This window comes from Scyliorhinus canicula, chromosome 16 (genome assembly GCF_902713615.1).
Source record: "Scyliorhinus canicula chromosome 16, sScyCan1.1, whole genome shotgun sequence".
NCBI lineage: Eukaryota > Metazoa > Chordata > Chondrichthyes > Carcharhiniformes > Scyliorhinidae > Scyliorhinus > Scyliorhinus canicula.
In genome coordinates this window covers 123,953,163-123,972,668 of record NC_052161.1, presented here as the reverse complement: position 1 = coordinate 123,972,668, position 19,506 = coordinate 123,953,163, and positions in this window count along the sequence as shown.

Sequence of the window (19,506 nt, the reverse complement as noted above, 5' to 3'; positions counted from 1 at the left end):
AGTGCAGAACTCCCTCAGAACTGATCCTCTGACAGTGCAGCACTCCCTCAGTACTGATCCTTCAACAATGCGGCACTCCCTCAGTACTGATAATGTGACAGTGCAGAACTCACTCAGAACTGATCCTCTGACAGTGCAGCACTCCCTCAGTACTGACCCTGTGACAGTGCAGAACTCACTCAGTACTGATCCTGTGACAGTGCAGAACGCCCTCAGTACTGACCCTCTGACAGTGCAGGGCTCCCTCAGTAGTGACCCTCTGACAGTGCAGCACTCCCTCAGTACTGATCCTTCAATAATGCGGCACTCCCTCAGTACTGACCCTCTGACTGTGCAGCACTCTCTCAGTACTGATCCTTCAAAAATGCGGCACTCCCTCAGTACTGACCCTCTGACTGTGCAGCACTCTCTCAGTACTGACCCTCTGACAGTGCGACACTCCCTCAGTACTGACCCTCTGACAGTGCAGCACTCCCTCAGTACTGACCCTCTGACAGTGCAGCACTCCCTCAGTACTGACCCTCTGACAGTGCGACACTCCCTCAGTAGTGACCCTCTGACAGTGCAGAACTCCCTCAGTGCTGACCCTGTGACAGTGCAGCACTCACTCAGTACTGACCCTCTGACAGTGCGACACTCCCTCAGTACTGACCCTCTGACAGTGCAGCACTCCCTCAGTACTGACCCTCTGACTGTGCGGTACTCCCTCAGTACTAACCCTCTGACAGTGCAGCGCTCCCTCAGTACTGACCCTCTGACAGTGCAGCACTCCCTCAGTACTGACCCTCTGACAGTGCAGGACTCCCTCAGTAGTGACCCTCTGACAGTGCGGCACTCCCTCAGTACTGACCCTCTGACAGTGCAGCACTCCCTCAGTACTGACCCTCTGACAGTGCGGCACTCCCTCAGTACTGACCCTCTGACAATGCAGCACTCCCTCAGTACTGACCCTCTGACAGTGCAGCTCTCCCCCAGTACTGACCCTCTGACAGTGCGGCACTCCCTCAGTACTGACCCTCTGACAATGCAGCACTCCCTCAGTACTGACCCTCTGACAGTGCAGCTCTCCCCCAGTACTGACCCTCTGACAGTGCTGCACTCCCTCAGTACTGACCCTCTGACAGTGCAGCACTCCCTCAGTACTGACCCTCTGACTGTGCGGCACTCCCTCAGTACTGATCCTTCAACAATGCGGCACTCCCTCAGTAGAGACCGTATGTACTTAAGGTGTTGTCCTCTGAGTCACGGCAGACAATCGTACAAAGGAAGTAAGGTGGCAGGGCAGCACGGTGGCGCAGTGGGTTAGTACTGCTGCCTCACGGCGCCAAGGATCCAATTTCAATCCCAGCTCTGGGTCACTGTCCGTCTGAAGTTTGCATTCTCCCGTGTTTGCGTGGGTTTCGCCCCCACAACCCAAAGATGTCCAGGCGAGGTGGATTGGCCACGCTAAATTGCCCCTTAATTGGCTAAATTTAATTGGGTTTCCTAAATTTAATTGGGTTTCCTAAATTTATTGTTTAAAAAACATTTAAAAAAAAAATAAAGTAAGGTGTCAACGATGCAGGCAGTACAGGTGAGGCTGCAACTTGTGAATGATGAATGTGACTTTCAAATTTAGTGAAGTTCCTTTGTGGCTAATCAGCAGGTTGTGAAGTGGGAGCAGTGAGGGGAGGAATGGCCTCTGAGGTTCCTGCAGGTGTTCTCTGATGGGCAGTATGTCCTGTGTTCACACACTGCTGAGGATTGACGATGAATTACTGGTGAATATCTGTGCAGAATGTTGCTAATCCCATTGAATGAAGAGTTTAATTTGGTGTGCAATGGAGCTGCAATGTGACAGAGCTGGTCCTGTGTGGCTCAATGTCGATGGAGTATGGCGATCAGTGTCTGACAGCTTTAATCATGCTGATTAGTTGAAAGCCGCCTATTAATTTACACTAATCATAACATGGATAGGAAACGCTTTTACCAGCTGTGAAATGCCAGGCAGCGGAAATTAAAGCAAAATAAGCTTCAGGCCGTCAGGGTTTCCATTCGAAACTTTCTGCCTTTGCTCTCCTATCCACCTGATTGTGTCCTTCAGCTCCCTGTCTGTCTCTCGCTCTCCTTTGCATACTCTCACTATCAATCTCTCCATCCATCATTCTCTCTCTGTCAAAATCACATTCTGTTCACCTCTTTCCCTTGCTGTTTTCCCCCTCTATCTGTCTCTTGGTTTGTCTGTCTGTCTGTCTCTCTCTCTCTCTGTCCCTCTCTGTCTCTTTCTATTTTTCTCCCCATCTGCCCCTCTGCCTGCCTCTCTATCTCTCTCTCTGTCCCTCTCTGTCTCTTTCTATTTTTCTCTCCATCTGCCCCTCTGTCTGTCTCTCTCTCTCTCTCTCTGTCCCTCTCTGTCTCTTTCTATTTTTCTCTCCATCTGCCCCTCTGCCTGTCTCTCTCTCTCTCTGTCCCTGTCTGTCTCTTTCTATTTTTCTCTCCATCTGCCCCTCTACCTGTCTCTCTCTCTCTCTCTCTGTCCCTCTCTGTCTCTTTCTATTTTTCTCTCTATCTGTCTCTCTCTGCCTGTGTCTCTCTGCCTCTTTGCCCCGTCTCCATTTCTCTGTCTACCTCTCTCTCTCTCTGTCCCTGTCACTCTATCTGTCCCTGTCCTTTTCTCTCTTCCATTTCACTCTGTCTCATTGTCTCCATCCCTCTCTGTCTCTGTCTGTGTCTCTCTGCCTCTCTGCCCCGTCTCCATTTCTCTGTCTACCTCTCTCTATCTGTCCTTGTCCTTTTCTCTCTTCCATTTCACTCTGTCTCATTGTCTCCATCCCTCTCTGTCTCTCTCTACGACTGTTCCTGTCTCTCTCCAGCTCTCTAATCTCCGCAGCCGCCTCCTCTCTTTCCTGTCTGTGTGTTTAAAAAAAAATTATTCTTCACGGGATATAGGCGTCGCCTGCTAGTCCAGCATTTATTGTCCGTCCCTAGTTGCCCTTGAGAAGGTGGTGGTGAGCTGCATTCTTGAACCGCTGCAGTCCCTGAGATGTAGGTACACCCACAGTGCTGTTAGGGAGGGAGTTCCAGGTGAAGGAACGGCGATATATTTCCATGTCAGGGTGCTGAATGACTTGGAGGGGATCCTCCAGGTGGTGGGATTCCCAGGTATCTGCTGCCCTTGTCCTTCTAGATGGTAGCGGTCGTGTGTTTGGAAGGTGGTGTCTAAGGAGCCTTGGTGAGTTACTGCAGTGCATCTTGTAGATGGTACACACGGCTGCCACTGTTCATCGGTGGTGGAGGGAATGAATGTTTGTGGATGGGGTAGCAATCAAGCGGGCTGCTTTATCCTGGGTGGGTTGTTAGAGCTGCACTCATCCAGGCAAGTGGAGAGTATTCCTTTGCACACCTGACTTGTGCCTTGAAGATGATGGGCAGACTTTGGGGGGGTCAGGAGGTGAGTTACTCCCCGCAGGATTCCTGGACTCTGACCTGCTCTTGTCACCACAGTATTTATGTGGCCAGTCCAGTTCAGTTTCTGATCAATGGTAACCCCCAAGATGTTGATCGTGGGGGATTCAGCGATGGTAATGCCATTGAATGTCAAGAGGCGATGGTTAAATCCTCTCCTTCGCACAGAGATAAGGAGACAGTTCTTCACACAAAGAGTGGTGAGCCTGTGGAATTCATTACCACAGGAAGTAATCAATGCTGAAACTTTGAATATATTCAAGAAGCGGCTAGATTTGGCACTTGGAAAGAATGGGATCAAAGTCTATGGGGAGAAAGCAGGATTAGGCTACTGAATTGGATGATCAGCCATGATCGTGATGAATGGCGGAGCAGGCTCAAAGGGCCAAAAGGCCTCCTCCTGCTTCTATCTTCTATGTATGTATTTATCTACGATGGGTTGGCCATTGCCTGGCACTTGAGTGGCACAAATTTTATTTGTCACTTGTCAGCCCAAGCCTGAATATTGTCCAGTTCTTGATGTATTTGGACATGAATTGCTTCAGTATCTGAGAGGTTGCGAACATTGTGCAGTCATCAACGAACATCCCCACTTCTGACCTTATGATGGAAGGGAGGTCATTGATGAAGCAGCTGAAGCTGGTTGGGCCTAGGACACTACCCTGAGGAACTCCTGCAGTGATGTCCTAGAGCTGAGATGATTGACCTCCAACCACCACAACCATCTTCCTTTGTGCCAGGTATGACACCAACCAGCTGAGAGTTTTTCCCGATTCCAATTGACTCCAGTTTAGCTAGGGCTCCTTGATGCCAAACTCCATTAAATGCTGCCTTGTTGTCAAGGGCAATCAATCTCACCTCACCTCTGGCATTCAGCTCTTTAGTCCATGTTTGAACCAAGGCTGTAATGAGGTCAGGAGCTGAGTGACCCTGGCAGAACCCAAACTGAGTGTCTGTGAACAGGTTATTGCTGAGTAAGTGCCGCTCGATAGCACTGACTCCTTCCACCTTCCACTACTTTGTTGACGATGGAGAGAAGAATGATAGGGCGGTAATTGGCTGGGTTGGATTTGTCCTGTTTCTTGTGTACAGGACATACCTGGGCAATTTTCTACATTGCCGGATAGATGCCAGTGTTGTAGCTGTCCTGGAACAGCTTGGCTAGGGGAGCGGCAAGTTCTGGAACACCAGTCTTTAGTACTATTGCCGGATATTATCAGGGCCCATAGCCTTCGCAGTATCCAGTGCCGTCATCCGTTTTTTGATATCACGTGGAGTGAATCGAATTGGCTGAAGACTGACATCTGTGATGCTGGGGCCTCCAGAGGAGGCCGAGATTGAGCATCCACTCGGCACGTCTGGCTGAAGATTGTTGCGAATGCCTCAGCCATGTTTTTTACAATTATGTGCTGGGTTCCTCCATCATTGAGGATGGAGACATTCGAGGAGCCTCCTCCTCCAGTGAGTTGTTTAATTGTCACCACCATTCACGGCCGGATGTGGCAGGACTGCAGAGTTTAGATCTGATCCGTTCATTGTGGAATCGCTTAGCTCTGTCTATTACTTGCTGCTTATGCTGATTGGCACACGATAGTCCTGCGTTGTAGCTTTATCAGGTCGACCTCATTTTTCAGTATGCCTTATGTTGCTCCAATCATGCTCTCCTGCACTCTTCATTGAACCAGGGTCGATCCCCTGGCTTGGTGTTAATAGTAGAGTGGGGGATATGCTGGGCCATGAGGTTGCAGATTGTGATTGAATACAATTCTGCTACTGCTGATGGCCACAGCACCTCACAGATGCCCAGTCTTGAGTTGCTAGATCTGTCCAAAGTCTATCCCATTTTGTACGGTGGTAGTGCCGCACAACATGATGGAGGGTATCCTCAATGTGAAGATGGGACCACTTGCTACAGTCCCAGCCTCGGAGCTATGTCCATTAGGGCCCGGCCAGCTCAGTCTGTGGTGATGCTACTGAGTTATTCTTGGCGATGGACATTGAAGTCCCCCACCCAGAGTACATTATTGCCACCCTCAGTGCTTCCTCCAAGTGGCGTTCAACATGGAGGAGTACGGATTCATCAGCTAATTGTGGACAGTACATGCTAATCAGCAGGAGGTTTCCTGGCCCATGTTTAACCTGAAGCCACGAGACTTCATGTGGTCCAGAGTCAATGTTGAGGGCTCCCAGGGCAACTCCCTCCCTCTGCTGGGTCTGTCCTGCGGTGAGACAGGACATATCCAGGGATGGTGATCGTGGTGTCTGGGGAATTGTCGCTAAGCTATGGTTCCGTGAGTATGACTATGTCAGGCTGTTGCTTGACTACTCTGTGACACAGCTCTCCCAGTTTTAGGTTAGCAGAGGCCTCCAGATGTTGGTAAGGAGGACTTTGCATGGTTGGCAGGGCTGGGTTTGCCAATGTTGTTTCTGGTGCCCAGGTCGATGCCGGGTGATCTGTCTGGTTTCATTCCTTTGCGTTTTCTTTGTAGCGCTTTGAATACGACCGAGTTGCTCGCTGGGCCATTTCACAGGGTATTGAAGAGTCAACCACATTGCTGTGGGTCTGGATTCCCTTCCCTCAAAGACAGAAGTGAACCAGATGGGTTTTTATGACAATCAACAGTGGTTTCATGGCCAGCATTAGTCAGATTCCAGATGTTTTTATTAAGTTTCAAAAAAAACATTCCACCATCCGATGGGATTGTAACCTGTGTCCCCAGAGGATTACTCTGGGTCTACCCCAATGCCACTGCCTTCCCTCTGTGCGTGGCTCTCTGTATGTATCTATCTGTTACTCTCTCCTAATCTCTCTTTAATCCTTGGTGTGTCTGTTGCAGCCTGTGCTGAACAGTGGGGTGAATTCTCCGCCGGCCGGATTGTCCGTTCCAGCGGCAGCGCACCCCGCCCGCGGGTTGCCCGGGAGCGTGGGGAGGCTACAATGGCAAATCCCATTGGCCAGCGGCGGGGACAAAGAATCCCGCTGCCAGGGACAGCGCGCTGCCGAACAACCCGCGGCGGAGGAGACGGAGAATTCACTCCAGTCAGTGCTAATTGGTTCCCACTCCACTCTCCAACTCGCCCTGCGTAAGGTGCAGGCTTTGCAGCTTGGTGCTAAGGCCCCAGTGATAATTGTCGCTCTATGGCTGGATTAGTTATTCATCGTCACCCAGGGGAACAAAGATTCCAATTACACTCGGCACCTGAAGAGAGAGGGAGAGAGAGCGAGAGAGATTTAGACAGGTGGGCACTGATGGACTGGCAGAAAGAAACAATTATAACCAGAAACACACAGCGAGAGAGAGGCTAAATATTCTTTGTTCCCAGGGTATTAGTGATGTATAATTCCGGACAGGAAATTTTCTCAGCCAGTGACCCAGGTTCTATTCTATATTATAATGTGGAGATGCTGGCGTTGGACTGGGGTGGACACAGTAAGAAGTCTTACACCAGGTTAAAGTCCAACAGGTTTGTTTCAAACACTAGCTTTCAGAGCACTGCTCCTTCCTCAGGTCTATTCTATATTACATTAGGGCAGAGGTTGTTTCGATGTTTGTTCTGATTTAAAAGGGGCAAAGAGGTAGGGAAGAAAGAGCGAGAGGATAAGGGAAAGATAGGGGGAAGGAGTGGGGGGTATTGAGGAGAGAGGTGGAGAAGGTGGCGGAGGAAGGGGAAAGAGAAGAAACATGGGGATTGAAAGGGCAGGGGGGAGAGAAGAGGAGGGGAAGGAGAAGGGAGAAAGAGAGAGAAGGGAAAGTACAGAAGAGAAGGGGGAAGAAGAGGAAAAGGGGAAGGAGAGACGAGAAGAGAATGGCGGAGGGTTAGCGTGGAGGAATGATTACATTGAGGAGCTGGTGTAGAATCGGTGACGTAGGGAGAGGTTAGCCATCCTAACTGGGGAGGCAGGAGAAGCAGCTTGATGAGCAGGGTAGAACATTGTGTCTGTCGTCGTATGAATTAATCAGTCAGAGCAACAAAGCTTGTCCTTAAACAGGCGTCAGATTCATTTGTACAGTTTGATTGGAGCCTTGATTAAATTAGAAGTCGACACAAATAAAATAAACAGATGGAAGGTGAGCGGTGAGGGGATAAAAACAGGATGACAGCTAGCTTGGTGAAGCATCAAGTGTACAGAATCACTCCCACTGTCTCACCAATTCATTCTCTTCACTATTACAGCCTCCTGCCCTCACCCATCACAGGCCAAAGGCCCATCCACTGTAACACTGGACATACTGCCAAACTGGACTGACAGCTAACCTCTAGCATGATTCCAAACATTTCCTGATATAGCAAGAGTTAAATAGAGAGCAATTCTCGCTCTGTATCGAAGCATCTAGCTGTCCAGATGGCGGGAGAGGAGAGGGAGCTGTACCCCAGTGAGAGTCAGCACCTTCAGGGAGAGGAGGGGGAGCTGAACCCCAGTGAGAGTCAGCACCTTCAGGGAGAGGAGGGGGAGCTGAACCCCAGTGAGAGTCAGCACCTTCAGGGAGAGGAGGGGGAGCTGAACCCCAGTGAGAGTCAGCACCTTCAGGGAGAGGAGGGGGAGCTGAACCCCAGGGAGAGTCAGCACCTTCAGGGAGAGGAGGGGAGCTGAACCCCAGTGAGAGTCAGCACCTTCAGGGAGAGGAGGGGGAGCTGAACCCCAGTGAGAGTCAGCCCCTTCAGGGAGAGGAGGGGGAGCTGAACCCCAGTGAGAGTTAGCACCTTCAGGGAGAGGAGGGGGAGCTGAACCCCAGTGAGGGTCAGCACCTTTGTCGAATTTCCTGAACACTCACATTCCTTCAGGAATGGCGCTGGTTGGTTGGGGGGTGGTCCGTCGATCATCCTGAACCTGCAGGGTTAATCCATTTTGTCTCAAAGAGTGAATAGTTTAAGAGGAAAGTGATTCCACTCACATTCTCCAATTGCTCTTAGGCTGCAGAAGCTCAATTTTCAGCTAATATTAAGGTCGTGACAGCAGGCTATGAGGGCCTGGTACGACATAATAGCGAAAGAATTGTAAATATTGGGTCTAGTGAATGCAGGATGAGGAGCTGATGTGCAGGTTCCATTGGCTGCTCCTGGCTTCACTAGGCTGTGCTGAGCAATCGTTTTTCATACTCCACTGTGTCACATTAGATTTTCGGAGGTGCTGTGTGTCAGGTACACAGCATTAGTAACACTTTAAGCTGTAATGAACCCATTCATTTATCCTCCACACTTCTTATGAATACATAAACAGCTCCTCGACTGTGACAGACGAACTGTAAGAGGGAAGATGCCCACAGGCTTTTGAGCACAACATTATTTTTCCCAGTCACACAGGGAGGGACTGGCTGCACAGGAGCCATCATCTTTAGCCCAATCATTTAACCCTTTCAGTCCTTGCTTTGTTTGGTCCAGCCTTTGAATCTACAAATAAGCACGCGTGGGCCAGATTTAAGCAGCACTTTTACTGGAGAAGGGAAAGAAGGAGAGGGAATTCCATAGCTTCGGGCCGAGAATTCCATAGCTTCGGGTGGTGAAAATCAGGATGGATTGTGAAGCAGCCTGGGAAGTGTAAAATTCAATGGACAACAATTGCCCCTGGGGTCCCGGGGTCCCACCCATCCCGACCCAGATGCTATTTCATGCTTGGGTGGGCAGGGCCTAGGCGGGAAACATGCCTCTTACCCTATTAAGGTCCTTCAGTCCCCCCCCCGGGTGTGTGAGGGTTTATGGGGTGTAATGTGTGTTTAAGAGATTATGGGATACAATGGGTGTGTGAGGGTTTATGGGGTGTAATGTGTGTTTAAGAGATTATGGGATACAATGGGTGTGTGAGGGTTTATGGGGTGTAATGTGTGTTTAAGAGAGTATGGGGTATAATGGGTGTGTGAGGGTTTATGGGGTGTGATGTGTGTTTAAGAGAGTATGGGGTATAATGGGTGTACGAGGGTTTATGGGATGTAATGTGTGTTTAAGAGAGTATGGGATACAATGGGTGTGCGAGGGTTTATGGGGTGTGATGTGTGTTTAAGAGAGTATGGGGTACAATGGGTGTGTGAGGGTTTATGGGGTGTGATGTGTGTTTAAGAGAGTATGGGGTACAATGAGTGTACGAGGGTTTATGGGGTGTGATGTGTGTTTAAGAGAGTATGGGGTACAATGGGTGTGCGAGGGTTTATGGGGTTTAATGTGTGTTTTAGAGAGTATGGGGTACAATGGGTGTGCAATGTTTATGGGGTGTGATGTGTGTTTAAGAGAGTATGGGGTATAATGGGTGTGCGAGGGTTTATGGGGTGTAATGTGTGTTTAAGGGAGTATGGGGTATAATGGGTGTGCGAGGGTTTATGGGGTGTAATGTGTGTTTAAGAGAGTATGGGGTACAATGGGTGTGCGAGGGTTTATGGGGTGTGATGTGTGTTTAAGAGATTATGGGGTACAATGGGTGTGCTATGTTTATGGGGTGTACTGTGTGTTTAAGAGAGTATGGGGTACAATGGGTGTGCAATGTTTATGGAGTGTGATGTGTGTTTAAGAGAGTATGGGATACAATGGGTGTGAGGGTTTATGGGGTGTGATGTGTGTTTAAGAGAGTATGGGGTATAATGGGTGTGCGAGGGTTTATGGGGTGTGATGTGTGTTTAAGAGAGTATGGGGTACAATGGGTGTGCTATGTTTATGGGGTGTACTGTGTGTTTAAGAGAGTATGGGGTACAATGGGTGTGTGAGGGTTTATGGGGTGTGATGTGTGTTTAAGTGAGTATGGGGTACAATGGGTGCGTGAGGGTTTATGGGGTGTGATGTGTGTTTAAGTGAGTATGGGGTACAATGGGTGCACGAGGGTTTATGGGGTGTGATGTGTGTTTAAGAGATTATGGGGTACAATGAGTGTGCGAGGGTTTATGGGGTGTGATGTGTGTTTAAGAGATTATGGGGTACAATGAGTGTGTGAGGGTTTATGGGGTGTGATGTGTGTTTAAGAGATTATGGGGTACAATGAGTGTGCGAGGGTTTATGGGGTGTGATGTGTGTTTAAGAGATTATGGGGTACAATGAGTGTGTGAGGGTTTATGGGGTGTAATGTGTGTTTAAGAGAGTATGGGGTACAATGGGTGTGCAATGTTTATGGGGTGTGATGTGTGTTTAAGAGAGTATGGGGTATAATGGGTGTGTGAGGGTTTATGGGGTGTGATGTGTGTTTAAGAGAGTATGGGGTACAATGGGTGTGCTATGTTTATGGGGTGTACTGTGTGTTTAAGAGAGTATGGGGTACAATGGGTGTGCTATGTTTATGGGGTGTGATGTGTGTTTAAGAGAGTATGGGGTATAATGGGTGTGTGAGGGTTTATGGGGTGTAATGTGTGTTTAAGAGATTATGGGGTACAATGGGTGTGTGAGGGTTTATGGGGTGTAATGTGTGTTTAAGAGAGTATGGGATACAATGGGTGTACGAGGGTTTATGGGGTGTAATATGTGTTTAAGAGAGTATGGGGTACAATGGGTGTGCTATGTTTATGGGGTGTACTGTGTGTTTAAGAGAGTATGGGGTACAATGGGTGTGCTATGTTTATGGGGTGTGATGTGTGTTTAAGAGAGTATGGGGTATAATGGGTGTGCGAGGGTTTATGGGGTGTGATGTGTGTTTAAGAGATTATGGGGTACAATGAGTGTGCGAGGGTTTATGGGGTGTGATGTGTGTTTAAGAGATTATGGGGTACAATGAGTGTGCGAGGGTTTATGGGGTGTGATGTGTGTTTAAGAGAGTATGGGTGTGTGAGGGTTTATGGGGTGTGATGTGTGTTTAAGAGAGTATGGGGTACAATGGGTGTGTGAGGGTTTATGGGGTGTGATGTGTGTTTAAGAGAGTATGGGGTACAATGGGTGTGTGAGGGTTTATGGGGTGTGATGTGTGTTTAAGAGAGTATGGGGTACAATGAGTGTGCGAGGGTTTATGGGGTGTGATGTGTGTTTAAGAGAGTATGGGGTACAATGGGTGTGTGAGGGTTTATGGGGTGTGATGTGTGTTTAAGAGAGTATGGGGTACAATGGGTGTGTGAGGGTTTATGGGGTGTGATGTGTGTTTAAGAGAGTATGGGGTACAATGGGTGTGTGAGGGTTTATGGGGTGTGATGTGTGTTTAAGAGAGTATGGGGTACAATGGGTGTGTGAGGGTTTATGGGGTGTAATGTGTGTTTAAGAGAGTATGGGGTACAATGCGTGTGCGAGGGTTTATGGGGTGCAATGTGTGTTTAAGAAAGTATGGGGTACAATGGGCGAATGGGATATAGTAACTGTGCGAGTTTGTGGGGTATAATGAGTATGTAAGGCTGTACTGGGTATAACGATTGTGTGAGGGTGTCCAGGGTTCAGTGACTGCGAGTGTGTATGGGGTATAATGTGTGTGAGCGTGTATGCGGTTTAGCGACTGTGGAAGGGTGTACAGACTTTAATGAGTGTGCAAGGGTGTACGGGTTTAGTGAATGTGCGAGTATGTATGGGATACAATGAGTGTCTGAGGATGTACTGGGTTTAGTGACTGTGCGAGTGTGTATGGGGTATAATGAGTGTGCGAGGGAGTACAGAGTATAATGGGTGTGGGAGGGGGTATGGGGTATAATGGGTGTGTGAGGTGGGTATGGGGTATAATGGGTGTGTGAGGGGGGTATGGGGTATAATGGGTGTGTGAGGGGGGTATGGGGTATAATGGGTGTGTGAGGGGGGTATGGGGTATAATGGGTGTCTGAGGGGGTATGGGGTATAATGGGTGTGTGAAGGGGGCATGGGGTAGAATGGGAGTGTGAGGTGGTATGGGGTATAATGGGTGTGTGAGGGCGGTATGGGGTATAATGGGTGTGTGAGGGGGGTATGGGGTATAATGGGTGTATGAGGGGGGTATGGGGAATAATGGGTGTGTGAGGGGGTATGGGGTATAATGGGTGTGTGAGGGGGCTATGGGGTACAATGGGTGTATGAGGCGGGTATGGGGTATAATGGGTGTGTGGAGGTATGGGGTAAATGGGTGTGTGAGGGTGGTATGGGGTATAATGAGTGTGTGAGGGGGGTATGGGGCATAATGGGTGTGTGAGGGGGTATGGGGTACAATGGGTGTATGAGGGGGGTATGGGGTATAATGGGTGTGTGGGGGGTATGGGGTAAATGGGTATGTGAGGGGGTATGGGGTACAATGGGTGTGTGAGGGGGGTATGGGGTATAATGGGTGTGTGAAGGGGTATGGGGTATAATGGGTGTATGAGGGGGGTATGGGGTGTAATGGGTGTGGGGTGGTATGGGGTATAATGGGTGTGAGGGGGGTATGGGGTATAATGGGTGTGGGAGGGGGGTATGGGGTATAATGGGTGTGTGAAGGGGGTATGGGGTATAATGGGTGTGTGAGGGGGTATGGGGTATAATGGGTGTGTGAGGGGGGTATGGGGTATAATGGGTGTGTGAGGGGGTATGGGGTATAATGGGTCTGTGAGGGGGTATGGGGCATAATGGGTGTGTGAGGGGGGTATGGGGTATAATGGGTGTGTGAGGGGGTATGGGGTATAATGGGTGTGTGAGGGGGTATGGGGTATAATGGGTGTATGAGGTGGGTATGGGGTATAATGGGTGTATGAGGGGGGTATGGGGTATAATGGGTGTATGAGGGGGGTATGGGGTATAATGGGTGTGTGAGGGGGGTATGGTGTATAATGGGTGTGTGAGGGGGGTATGGGGTATAATGAGTGTGTGAGGTGGGTATGCGGTATAATGGGTGTGTGAGGGGGGTATGGGGTATAATGGGTGTGTGAGGGGGTATGGGGTATAATGGGTGTGTGAGGGTGGTATGGGGTATAATGGGTGTCTGAGGGGGGTATGGGGTACAATGGGTGTGTGAGGGGGATATGGGGTATAATGGGTGTGTGAGGGGGGTATGGGGTATAATGGGTGTGGGAGGGGATATGGGGCATAATGTGTGTGTGAGAGGGTATGGGGTATAATGGGTATGGGAGGGGGTATGGGGTATAATGGGTCTGTGAGAGGGGTATGGGGTATAATGGGTGTGTGAGGGGGGTATGGGGTATAATGGGTGTGTGAGGGGGGTGTGGGGTATAATGGGTGTGTAAGGGGGGTATGGGGTATAATGGGTGTGTTAGGGGGGTATGGGGTATAATGGGTGTATGGGGGGGTATGGGGCATAATGGGTGTGTGAGGGGGTATGGGGTATAATGGGTGTGTGAGGGGGTATGGGGAATAATGGGTGTGTGAGGGGGTATGGGGTATAATGGGTGTGTGAGGTGGTATGGGGTATAATGAGTGTATGAGGAGGGTATGGGGTATAATGAGTGTGCGTGGGTGTATGGGGTATAATGAGTGTGCAAGGTGTACGGGGTATAATGATTGTGCGAGGGTGTACGGGGTATAATGATTGTGGGAGGGTGCACGGGGTATAATGATTGTGAGAGGGTGTACGGGGTATAATGATTGTGAGAGGGTGTACGGGGTATAATGATTGTGAGAGGGTGTACGGGGTATAATGATTGTGTGAGGGTGTACGGGGTATAATGGGTGTGTGAGGGGGTATGGGGTATAATGGGTGTGGGAGGGGGGTATGGGGTATAATGGGTGTGGGAGGGGTTATGGGGTATAATGGGTGTGTGAAGGGGGTATGGGGTATAATGGGTGTGTGAGGGGGTATGGGGTATAATGGGTGTGTGAGGGGGGGTATGGGGTATAATGGGTGTGTGAGGGGGTATGGGGTATAATGGGTCTGTGAGGGGGTATGGGGCATAATGGGTGTGTGAGGGGGGTATGGGGTATAATGGGTGTGTGAGGGGGTATGGGGTATAATGGGTGTGTGAGGGGGTATGGGGTATAATGGGTGTATGAGGTGGGTATGGGGTATAATGGGTGTATGAGGGGGGTATGGGGTATAATGGGTGTATGAGGGGGGTATGGGGTATAATGGGTGTGTGAGGGGGGTATGGTGTATAATGGGTGTGTGAGGGGGGTATGGGGTATAATGAGTGTGTGAGGTGGGTATGCGGTATAATGGGTGTGTGAGGGGGGTATGGGGTATAATGGGTGTGTGAGGGGGTATGGGGTATAATGGGTGTGTGAGGGTGGTATGGGGTATAATGGGTGTCTGAGGGGGGTATGGGGTACAATGGGTGTGTGAGGGGGATATGGGGTATAATGGGTGTGTGAGGGGGGTATGGGGTATAATGGGTGTGGGAGGGGATATGGGGCATAATGTGTGTGTGAGAGGGTATGGGGTATAATGGGTATGGGAGGGGGTATGGGGTATAATGGGTCTGTGAGAGGGGTATGGGGTATAATGGGTGTGTGAGGGGGGTATGGGGTATAATGGGTGTGTGAGGGGGGTGTGGGGTATAATGGGTGTGTAAGGGGGGTATGGGGTATAATGGGTGTGTAAGGGGGGTATGGGGCATAATGGGTGTATGGGGGGTATGGGGCATAATGGGTGTGTGAGGGGGTATGGGGTATAATGGGTGTGTGAGGGGGTATGGGGAATAATGGGTGTGTGAGGGGGTATGGGGTATAATGGGTGTGTGAGGTGGTATGGGGTATAATGAGTGTATGAGGAGGGTATGGGGTATAATGAGTGTGCGTGGGTGTATGGGGTATAATGAGTGTGCAAGGTGTAAGGGGTATAATGATTGTGCGAGGGTGTACGGGGTATAATGATTGTGGGAGGGTGCACGGGGTATAATGATTGTGAGAGGGTGTACGGGGTATAATGATTGTGAGAGGGTGTACGGGGTATAATGATTGTGTGAGGGTGTACGGGGTATAATGGGTGTGTGAGGGGGTATGGGGTATAATGGGTGTGTGGGGGGTTTAGGGTATAATGGGTGTGTGAGGGGGTATGGGGTATAATGGGTGTGTGAGGGGGGAATGGGGTATAATGGGTGTGTGAGGGGGTATGGGGTATAATGGGTATGTGAAGGGGTATGGGGTATAATGGGTGTGTGAGGGGGTATGGGGTATAATGGGTGTATGAGGGGGGTATGGGGTATAATGGGTGTGTGAGGGGGTATGGGGTATAATGGGTGTGTGAGGGGGGTATGGGGTATAATGGGTGTGTGTGGGGGGTTTGGGGTATATTGGGTGTGTGTGGTGGGTTTGGGGTATAATGGGTGTGTGAGGGGGGTATGGGGTATAATGGGTGTGTGAGGGGGTATGGGGTAGAATGGGTGTGTGAGGGGGGTATGGGGTATAATGGGTGTGTGAGGGGGTATGGGGTACAATGGGTGTGTGAGGGGGGTATGGGGTATAATGGGTGTGAGGGGGGTATGGGGTATAATAGGTGTGGGAGGGGGGTATGGTGTATAATGGGTGTGTGAAGGGGGGTATGGGGTATAATGGGTGTGTGAGGGGGGTATGGGGTATAATGGGTGTGGGAGGGGGTATGGCGTATAATGGGTCTGTGAGGGGGTATGGGGCATAATGGGTGTGTGAGGGGGGTATGGGGTATAATGGGTGTGTGAGGGGGGTATGGGGTATAATGAGTGTGTGAGGGGGTATGGGGTATAATGGGTGTATGAGGTGGGTATGGGGTATAATGGGTGTATGAGGGGGATATGGGGTATAATGGGTGTATGAGGGGGGTATGGGGTATAATGGGTCTGTGAGGGGGGTATGGGGTATAATGGGTGTGTGAGGGGGGTATGGGGTATAATGAGTGTGTGAGGGGGGTATGGGGCATAATGGGTGTATGAGGGGGGTATGGGGCATAATGGGTGTGTGAGGGGGGTATGGGGTATAATGGGTGTGTGAGGGGGGTATGGGGTATAATGGGTGTGGGAGGGGGTATGGGGTATAATGGGTGTGTGAGGGGGGTATGGGGTATAATGGGTGTGTGAGGGGGTATGGGGTATAATGGGTGTGTGAGGGTGTACAGGGTATAATGGCTGTGTGAGGGGGTGTGGGGTATAATGAGTGTGTGAGGAGGGTATGGGGCATAATTGGTGTGTGAGGGGGGTATGGGTATAATGGGTGTGTGAGGGTGTACGGGGTATAATGATTGTGTGAGGGTGTACGGGGTATAATGGGTGTGTGAGGGTGTACGGGGTATAATGAGTGTGTGAGGGTGTACGGGGTATAATGATTGTGTGAGGGTGTACGGGGTATAATGATTGTGTGAGGGTGTAAGGGGTATAATGATTGTGTGAGGGCGTACGGGGTATAATGATTGTGTGAGGGTGTACGGGGTATAATGATTGTGAGAGGGTGTACGGGGTATAATGAGTGTGTGAGGGTGTACGGGGTATAATGATTGTGTGAGGGCGTACGGGGTATAATGATTGTGCGAGGGTGTACGGGGTATAATGATTGTGCGAGGGTGTACGGGGTATAATGATTGTGTGAGGGTGTACGGGGTATAATGAGTGGACGAGGTGCAAAGAGTCACCAGTTGGTACACTGTACGGCCTCACAAACAGATGCTGATAATGTGTTTTTGTGACTTTGGTTGAGGCAGCAAGATCGGTCCCACATTCTGGCTCTTTTCGAATACCTCTTCAGAGAGAGCCGACAAGGCCTTGATTCAGTGTCTCATTGGAGAGATTGGATTGGATTAGATTGGATTTGTTTATTGTCACGTGTCCCGAGGTACAGTGAAAAGTATTTTTCTGCGAGCAGCTCAACGGATCATTCAGTACATGGGAAGAAAAGGGAATTAAACAGAATTCAAGAAAATACATGAGAATACATAATAGGGCAACACAATATATACAATGTACTACATAAGCATTGGCATCGGATGAAGCAAACACGGGTGTAGTGTTAATGAGGTCAGTTCATAAGAGGGTCATTTAGGAGTCTGGTGACAGTGGGGAAGAAGCTGTTTTTGAGTCTGTTCGTCCGTGTTCTCAGACTTCTGAATCTCCTGCCCAATGGAAGAAGTTGGAAAAGTGAGTAAGCCGGGTGGGAGGAATCCTTGATTATGCTGCCTGCTTTCCCCCGGCAGCGGGAGGTGTAGATGGAATCAATGGATGGGAGGCAGGTTCGTGTGATGGACTGGGCGGTATTCACGACTCTCTGAAGTTCCTTGCGGTCCTGGGCCGAGCAGTTGCCATACCAGGCTGTGATGCAGCCCGATAGGATGCTCTCTATAGTGCATCTGTAAATGTTGGTAAGGGTTAATGTGGACATGCCGAATTTCCTTAGTTTCCTGAGGAAGTAAAGGCGCTGTTGTGCTTTCTTGGTGATAGCGTCGACATGAGTGGACCAGGATAGATTTTTGGTGATGTGCACCCCTAGGAATTTGAAACTGCTAACCATCTCCACCTCGGCCCCGTTGATGCTGACAGGGGTGTGTACAGTACTTTGCTTCCTGAAGTCGATGACCAGCTCTTTAGTTTTGCTGGCATTAAGGGAGAGATTGTTGTCGCTGCACCACTCCACTAGGTTCTCTATCTCCCTCCTGTATTCGGACTCGTCGTTATTCGAGATCCGGCCCACTATGGTCGTATCGTCAGCAAACTTGTAGATGGAGTTGGAACCAAGTTTTGCCATGCAGTCGTGTGTGTACAGGGAGTAGAGTAGGGGGCTAAGTACGCAGCCTTGGGAGATACCAGCTCGGCCAGTATAGCACTCAACAACAACAACTTATATTCATTAGCACACTTACTGTAATGGGACCCCCTTTCACAGGAGCGTTTTGAAACAAAACAGGACAGCGAGCCACATCGGGAGGTTATAGGTCAGGTGACCGATGTTTTTCTCGAGTGTGTTACAGGAGGAAAGTGCAGTGTAGAGAGTCAGAGAGGGAATTCCAGAGTTTGGGACAGAGGCAGCTGAAGGCAGCCAATGGTGGAGCGATTAGGCTCGGGTATTCCCGTATCAGCTTCCCCGGACAGGCGCCGGAATGTGGCGACTAGGGGCTTATCACAGTAACTTCATTGAAGCCTACTCGTGACAATAAGCGATTTTCATTTTTCAAGAGGCGAGAATTAGAGGAGCACAGATATCGCAGAGGTTTGTGGGGCTGGAGGAGATGACAGAGATTGGGAGGGGGAAAGGCCATGGAGGGATTTGAAATCAAGATGTTGCTTGATTGGGAGCCAATGTAGCTCAACGAGCACACGGGTTGAGATCTGAGCAAACAGGACCTGCTGTAGGTTGAGACATGGATGATTCTAAGTTTAGGTAGTGGTAGAACATGGGAGACCAGCCAGGAGAGTGCTGGAATAGTTGAATCTGGAGGTAAGAGAGGCCTGAATAGGGGTCTCCCTCCGCATTATGCAGGAATATCAGTTTCGATTTATGTGCACAAGCCTCTGGAAGGGGACTTGTAGACACAGTTTCCCACCCACTGAGTCACAACTATCAAAACATCATCCCTGGCCCAGCTATAGCTTTAATTTTCAGGTTATGCTGCCTTGTTCTGGAGAACCCCCCGAAGGGCAAGCCATTTCTCTCCATCTATCCCCTCGACCCCTTCAATCGTGTTAAACACTCGGAGGGAGACAGGTTAAAAATAAAATAGAAGCTTAGATATCAAAATCAAGGAGAAGATGGTAAAAAGAGTAATGGGGTAGGATCTCAAGCTGATTCGTTCCCGTGAGATATAAGCAGCAGCTTTTTAAGTATAGGACTGGTAATTTAGTTTAAAATTTTCTTTACTTTAATCTCTCCAGATTTTCATCGCTCTCCACCCCCCCTCCCCCTCTTGACTACGAACCCCCCCCTCCAGAAAGTAAGTGATACTCGGTTGATTGTATTTAAAAGCAATCGCCAAAATCAAAAATATTTGAAAATGTATTTCATGGTAATAATGTCATATTTTATGGTGTGATAAAGGTACTGAGACTCAAGCTGGATGCCTTAATTTGTATAGAAATTGTAATCATTTGTTCAACCCAAGGTGAAAATTGCATTTTTTAATTTAAATTGTATCTTCCATGATAGGCTATTATCTAGTAAAATTGTCTCCTTGTTCTGGACCCATACAGTGAATTCACGGCTGTTAAGGTGTCGCTTATATTCATAAAAGGTTGCATTGCGTGCGTGTGTTTTTTAAAAGCTGCCCTTTTTCATAGAAAATTGTACAAAGAAGAGAAGAAGTCATTTAAATGTTTTCTTCTTGTT